Here is a 7500-nt window from a genome sequence, read left to right on the forward strand (position 1 = left end):
AGCTGAGCGCTCCTAAAGGAGCAGTTCACCCATTTTCACAGACAACAGAGAGGCTCACGCTGCTCCTCACACACTCCATCACCACGGAAACAGGCAACAGCTCCTCCCTGTGGACGATGTCAGCAGCCACCACCTCAGGTCAAAGGTCAGCGGTCAACCTGCATCTACAGGACCAGCAGGGCCGTCCTCACATCTGGAGGCCCTGGGCAAAACAAGCAGCCGGGCCCCCGGTGTCTGACCAGGAGCCCATCACCTGTACCACCTGAACCACCTGAACCACCTGCACCACCTGAACCACCTGAACCACCTGAACCACCTGAACCACCTGAACCATCTGCACCACCTGCACCACCTGAACCACCTGTACCACCTGAACCACCTGAACCACCTGAACCACCTACACCACCTGAACCACCTGCACCACCTGAACCACCTGAACCACCTGCACCACCTGCACCACCTACACCACCTGAACCACCTGAACCACCTGCACCACCTGCACCACCTGAACCACCTGCACCACCTGCACCACCTGAACCACCTGAACCACCTACACCACCTGCACCACCTGAACCACCTGAACCACCTGCACCACCTGAACCACCTGAACCACCTGCACCACCTGCACCACCTGAACCACCTGAACCACCTGAACCACCTACACCACCTGCACCACCTGAACCACCTGAACCACCTGCACCACCTGAACCACCTGAACCACCTGAACCACCTACACCACCTGCACCACCTGAACCACCTACACCACCTGCACCACCTGAATCACCTGAACCACCTGAACCACCTGCACCACCTGAACCACCTACACCACCTGCACCACCTGCACCACCTGAACCACCTGAACCACCTACACCACCTCAAACTTCTGAATCTTCTCTGTGAACAAAATACACTTCAGTTCCTTTGGCTTTTCATTTTGTGGAGGAAAATTCTAGCAAATATATTTTTTTGATTTATTGCAATTATTGTTGTTGTTGTTGTTCTTCTTCTTCTCCATATTACTATTATTTAATTATTTATTTTACATTTTTTTATTTTACAAATTGTTAATATTTCTTGTAGTATAATTTTAAATGTATGATTATAATAACTATAAATAGTTTTACAATACTTTTTGAAATAATTTTGATTTAGATATTTTAGATTTTTATTTTTTATCTATTTTATTCTTATCTATTTTTTACTTGCACAGTGCTGGAGTTGTTGCAGTTGCATTTCACTGCTGCTGTACCCGTACATCATGCATGTGACCAATAAAAATCTTGAATCTTGAATCTTAAATTCTAATTTTCTGATCTTTTTCTTTTTCTTAATGTGTATTACAATAACTACTGTATATGTAGTTGTATTTTATTATCATTACTATTTATTTTTTGTTTCTTCATATCTACACATATATACATACGTGTGTGTATATATGTGTGTGTGTGTGTGTGTGTGTGTGTGTGTACAGAGCATTCAGAACGTATTCAGACCCCCTTCACTTTTTTCAATTTTTTGTTATGTTGCAGCCTGATGCTACAATTGTTTTAATTTGTTTTTTCTCTCATTAATCTACGCTCAGTGCCCCGTAATGACAAAGTGAAAACTGAATTTTAGAATTTTTTGTAAATTTATTAAAAAGAAAAAAACTGAAATATCACATTGACATCAGCATTCAGAGCCTTTGCAACAACACTTGAACTTTAGCTCAGGAGCCTCCTATTTCTCTTGACGGTTGCTGAGATGTTCCTACACCTTGATCACAGTCCACCTGTGGTAAATCAAACTGATTGGACATGATCTGGAAAGGCCCACAGCTCTCTGTAGAAGGCCTCCCAGCTGACCTGCATATCAGAGCAGAAACCATGAGGTCAGAGGAGCTGCCTGCAGAGCTCAGAGACAGGACTGCTGCAAGGCTCACATCTGAGGAAAGCTGCAGAAAACTTTCTGCTGCCCTGAAGGTTCCCAGGAGCTCAGTGGCCTCCATGATTCTCAAAGGGAAGAAGTTTGGCACAACCAGGACTCTTCCAGGAGCCGGTCGATTCTCTGCTCTGATGAAACCAAGACTGAACTGTTTGGCCTCAGTTCCAAACGTTTTGTCATCACCTGCCCAGTACCATCCCAGTACCATCCCAGTACCGTCCCAGTACCATCCCAGTACCATCCCAGCACCATCCCAGTACCATCCCAGTACCATCCCAGCAGGGCAGCCTGGTGGTGGCACCATCAGGCTGGTGTTTTCCAGCAGCGGGGACTGGGAGACTGGTCAGGGCTGAGGGGAAGCTGAATGGATCAAAGTCCAGAGATCAGGACCTCAGACTGGGCTGAAGGTTCACCTCCCAACATGACAGAGACCCTGAGCTCACAGCCAAGACAACACAGGAGAGGCTTAGGGACTCTGTGAAGGTCCCAGAGCCCAGAGCCCTGACCTGAACCCTGTCCAGCATCTCTGCAGAGACCTGAACATGGCCGCCCACCGACGCTCCCCATCCAACCTGAGCGAGCCTGAGAGGATCTGCAGAGAACAAGCAGGTAATCCCCCAGTCCAGGTGAGCAGAGCCTGTTGCTTCATACCCAGAAAGACTGGAGGCTGGACCTGCTGCCAGAGAGGCTTCAGCTGAGTGCTGAGGAAAGGATCTGAATATTGATGTCAATGTGATGTTTCAGTTTTTTCTTTTTAATAAATTTATAAAAATTTCTGAAATTCTGTTTTCACTTTGTCATTATAGGGCTCTGAGTGCAGATTAATCAGAGAAAAAATGAATTTAACGGATTGCAGCATCAGGCTGCAACACAACAAAAGTGGAAAAAGGGAAGGGGGTCACTCGCCCCATTGTTTGGTCTTGTGTCTCCTTCAAGCTGGGTTCCTCCTGGGTTCTTCAGGGTTCTGTGCAGTATCTCAGCTGTTCCTGGGATCTGCTGGAGTCGCTCTCCCAGTTTGAGCTCCCATCACCACCAGCGGCTCCACTGCTGCCTTCACTGGCCTCGTCTCCTCCAGCTCCTCTCTCAGCTCCTGCTGCTCTTCCAGCTCCTCGTCCTCCTCCTTCCTGATGTTGCTGTGGCTCGGGATCGCTGCATCTCTCCCTGCTGCCTCCTTCTGCTGTTTGTGGACCAGCTCCATGTCTGCTGGATCAGCCTCCAGCTGGTCCGTCTGGATCTGGACGTCCCACAGGATCGGGACGTCCCACAGGACCTGGATGTCCCACAGGATCTGGACGTCCCACAGGATCTGGACGTCCCACAGGATCTGGGCTCTGTGGTTCTCCACCAGCTTTGGAGGTGTCCTCCATGTCGGCCCTGGGACGTCCGGCCCCGGTTCGGTGCAGATGTTCCTGTTCACTCTGCTGGCCGCTCGGTTACGGAGCTCCATGTCTGCTGGAGCTGCCAGCACGGTGCCCCCTGCTGTGATGTGCTGTACTGTGTCGGGGGCCCCTCTGCACAGCCTGCACCGGGGCCCCTGCCTGCTCTGGTGGAGCCCGGCCCCTGTGGACCTGCTGCTGGGGGCCATCTTCCTGGTGTGTTCCTGGATCTTTGTTGTTTCATCCTGGATGGTGGCTCTGACGCTCAGCAGTCACCAGAGTTCTTGATGAAGGCTCTCAGGTTCCTGTCGATGCTGCACAGCTTCAAACCCTCCAGTATGTGTGTGTGTGTGGCGTGGAGTCGTCGGCTGTCCTGTAGTCGACCCAGGCAGCACACAGGTTGGTGTTCCTGGCCTTGCGGGTTAGGGTTAGGGCTAATCCTGAGCGACGGCTCTGTCCAGCTGGTGTTTGGCCCCTCTGGTGCTGCTGCCGGTTCCCCTCTGGGCCCTGCTCGTGCACTCAGCCCATAAAATTTATTTGAAGGTCAGATCAGACTTTTCTGTTCGCACATCTTTAGCAAACATTTATCACTTAAGTCGAACCGCCATCAGCCTGTCTCATCACGTTAGTGCTGACAGTTTTGGGTGAACTGTTCCTTTAACCTGTGTGTCTATATATGGTAGCAGTATTAATGGTAAATCTGTGCAAACCAGGCAGCCCTGAGCCATTCACACACACACACACACACACACACTTCCTCTCACATCAATAATTCAACACACACTAATGAAGGAGGAAAGAGAAGAGAGATGAAGATGAAGACGGAGATAAAAATAGAGAAGCTCATCAGACAGCCTGACCTCTGACCCCTGATGACCTCTGACCCCTGATGACCTCTGACCCCTGCTGACCTCTGACCTGCTGCTGACCTGACACTTTACAGTCATGGCAGATAATGATGGTGGAAGTTCAAATGAACGGAACAGCAGGCGGTCAGTGAACGCCACACATGAACATGAGGCCTTCAGGTGCTCTCAGTTGGCAGGAAATAACAGCAAACGTAACAGGAAGTTAGTTTAATAAAATAACTACACACATAAATAAATACATAAATAAAATAAATTTGACTATTTATACTTACTATAATTAGATATTTAATGTTAAATTACCATAAAATAACATTTTTTTAAAAGTTTGATCAGTTTGATCAGTGAACTAAACAGCTGATGTCAGGTATCAATCATCCTGATGCAGGTGTGAGGCTGAAACTCTCGAAGAGAAGAGAAGAGAAAGACAGACGGTTGATGTGTTAAAGTGTTGGAGCTGAAAACAACAACAACAACAACAACAACAACAACAACAACAACAGCAACAATAACAACAGCTCCCACCCCAGAAGCAACAAGAAACATAAATAAGTAAATAATAACAAAGTGATCTTTGCCCTGGCCGCCTCTGGGATTCAAAGGGTTAAATTCACTTCCACTGATTTTCACCCACAAAGCAGATCAATCATCATGAATCACTGATCATCACAGAATTATTACACAAGTCTTCATTTAATTTAATTTAATTTAATTTAGTTTAATTTAGTTTAATTTAACATTGATTCTTCATCTCATTTTGCTCCAGTTCAGTTTTCAGAGAGATCTGTTCACACAAAAACAACTTAATTGATCCTTTAAAGGCCACCTTAATGTGACAGTACCACACACACACACACACACACACACACACACACACACACACACACACGTTGGAAACACTCTCAGCCTTTGACATCGCGGGCACCAGCAAGGAAAATAAAATATAAATATCCGTGTATCGAATGTGTTTGGAGTGATCACACAGCAGCTCTGTTTTCTAAATGTTGACGAGTGGCAGGTGAAGTGACTGTGTGTGTGTGTGTGTGTGTGTGTGTGTGTGTGTGGGACGTGAGCCTGGCTGCTGACTCACACTCCTCACTAAACATCACATCTTCCACAGCTTCAGTCCGACTCTGCAGCCAGGAGCCCAAACAGGAAACTCACAGCAGAAAAAAAAGAAAACAACAACAACAAACAAACAAACAAAAATCCCCAAAATCATCAGAAGCAACAAAGAAAAGGACCCAAAAATCACAAAGAAAAAACGAAAAAAACAAAAACAAAAAGTGTCTTGAAAAAACCTGAAAATTTGTTTATTTATTGATAATTCCCATCCCCTAATCCCTGCATATTTCTGCCGTCAGTTAGCTGACATGTCAGAGGATTATGAATATGAATAAATACATTTCACATAATTAAAGCTGTAGTGACTGAAGTCTGAGCACCAGGGGGCGCTGGTCCAGATCTCTGGAATAAAACCCCAAAGTTCAGATTAAAATCGTGTCTCTGGGTGGAAATGAGGGAACGTGACCCTCCAGGCTCCTGCTGGATTAACTGGGATTATTCTGAGTGTGAAGCTGCAGACTTTAAGCCACAAGGAGGCGCTGCTCTCAATGAACCTTTCCTGTAGCCCTCAAACATTATCACACAATTACTGAAAAAAACTGTTCTACAGCAGGAAAAGAAACCAGTTCAACACCAGGAACAGAAAACAGTTCTACACCAGGAACAGAAACCAGTTCAACACCAGCAACAGAAACCAGTTCAACACCAGGAACAGAAACCAGTTCAACACCAGGAACAGAAAACAGTTCTACACCAGCAACAGAAACCAGTCCTACACCAGGAACAGAAACCAGTCCTACACCAGGAACAGAAACCAGTTCAACACCAGGAACATAAAACAGTTCTACACCAGCAACAGAAACCAGTTCAACACCAGGAACAGAAACCAGTTCTACACCAGGAACAGAAACCAGCTCTACACCAGGAACAGAAACCAGTTCAACACCAGGAACAGAAAACAGTTCTACACCAGCAACAGAAACCAGTTCAACACCAGGAACAGAAACCAGTTCTACACCAGGAACAGAAACCAGCTCTACACCAGGAACAGAAGCCAGTTCAATACCAGGAACAGAAATCAGTTCTACACCAGGAACAGAAACCAGTTCTACACCAGGAACAGAAACCAGCTCTACACCACGAACAGAAACCAGTTCTACACCAGCAACAGAAACCAGTTCAACACCAGAAACCAGTTCAACAGCAGGAACAGAAATCACCTCAACACCACGAACAGAAACCAGTTCACCACCAGGAACAGAAACCAGTTCTACAGCAGGAACAGAAACCAGTTCTACACCAGCAACAGAAACCAGTTCTACACCAGCAACAGAAACCAGTTCACCACCAGGAACAGAAACCACCTCAACACCACGAACAGAAACCAGTTCAACAGCAGGAACAGAAACCACCTCAACACCACGAACAGAAACCACCTCAACACCACGAACAGAAACCAGTTCACCACCAGGAACAGAAACCACCTCAACACCACGAACAGAAACCAGTTCACCACCAGGAACAGAAACCACCTCAACACCACGAACAGAAACCAGTTCTACAGCAGGAACAGAAACCAGCTCAACACCTGCAACAGAAACCAGTTCAACACCAGGAACAGAAACCAGTTCAACACCAGGAACAGAAACCAGTTCTACACCAGGAACAGAAACCAGTTCAACACCAGGAACAGAAACCAGTTCTACACCAGGAACAGAAACCAGTTCTACACCAGGAACAGAAACCAGCTCAACACCAGGAACAGAAACCAGTTCAACAGCAAAAACAGAAACCAGCACTACAGCAGGAACAGAAACCAGTTCTACACCAGGAACAGAAACCAGTTCTACACCAGCAACAGAAACCAGTTCAATACCAGGAACAGAAACCAGTTCTACACCAGGAACAGAAACCAGCTCTACACCACGAACAGAAACCAGTTCTACACCAGGAACCGAAACCAGTTCTACACCAGGAACAGAAACCAGCTCAACACCAGGAACAGAAACCAGTTCAACAGCAAAAACAGAAACCAGTTCAACACCAGGAACAGAAACCAGCTCTACACCACGAACAGAAACCAGCACTACACCACGAACAGAAACCAGTTCTACACCAGCAACAGAAACCAGTTCAATACCAGGAACAGAAACCAGTTCAATACCAGGAACAGAAACCAGTTCAACAGCAGGAACATAAACCAGTTCAACACCAGGAACAGAAACCAGTTCAACAGCAGGAACAGAAACCAGTTCAACACCAGGAACAGA

At 46.7% G+C, this 7500-nt stretch overlaps 1 protein-coding gene across 2 annotated transcripts in view; it reads right to left on the reverse strand.

Annotated features, from left to right (window-relative positions):
* Positions 1–7500, reverse strand: part of dlg4b (discs, large homolog 4b (Drosophila)) — a 48326-nt gene that overhangs the window by 32486 nt on the left and 8340 nt on the right. The gene's annotated exons all lie outside the window — the stretch shown is intronic.

Source organism: Myripristis murdjan, chromosome 18 (genome assembly GCF_902150065.1).
Source record: "Myripristis murdjan chromosome 18, fMyrMur1.1, whole genome shotgun sequence".
NCBI classification, from domain to species: domain Eukaryota; kingdom Metazoa; phylum Chordata; class Actinopteri; order Holocentriformes; family Holocentridae; genus Myripristis; species Myripristis murdjan.